The sequence below is a fragment of the Penaeus monodon genome, chromosome 31, assembly GCF_015228065.2.
Source record: "Penaeus monodon isolate SGIC_2016 chromosome 31, NSTDA_Pmon_1, whole genome shotgun sequence".
Lineage (NCBI taxonomy): Eukaryota > Metazoa > Arthropoda > Malacostraca > Decapoda > Penaeidae > Penaeus > Penaeus monodon.
Genome location: NC_051416.1, coordinates 4,127,188 through 4,127,415, shown reverse-complemented (window position 1 = coordinate 4,127,415; position 228 = coordinate 4,127,188). Strand labels below are relative to the sequence as shown.

General features: G+C 36.8%; 1 protein-coding gene across 1 annotated transcript in view; it reads left to right on the top strand.

Moving 5' to 3' along the window:
- LOC119592832 (phospholipase A2 inhibitor-like) overlaps positions 1 to 228 on the top strand; it is a 13,736-nt gene that overhangs the window by 1,977 nt on the left and 11,531 nt on the right. The window lies entirely within an intron of this gene.

The window sequence follows — 228 nt, the reverse complement described above, 5'->3', positions numbered from 1 at the left end:
TATATAAAACACATAAAAGTCACCTTTCTACGTACGCCCTTGCCTATTTGCACACTCAAACTGCATCCAAATACTCTTGAACACATTCCTTTTTTTCCGGCATACGAAAACACTTTTTTCTGTGCCTGCGTTTCCCTCATATACTTCAAAACACCGTTCAACCATCACTACTTTGATCTGTTCTAAATACTGTACATTAATTCTTTACTTATTGCGGGTTGCATATGA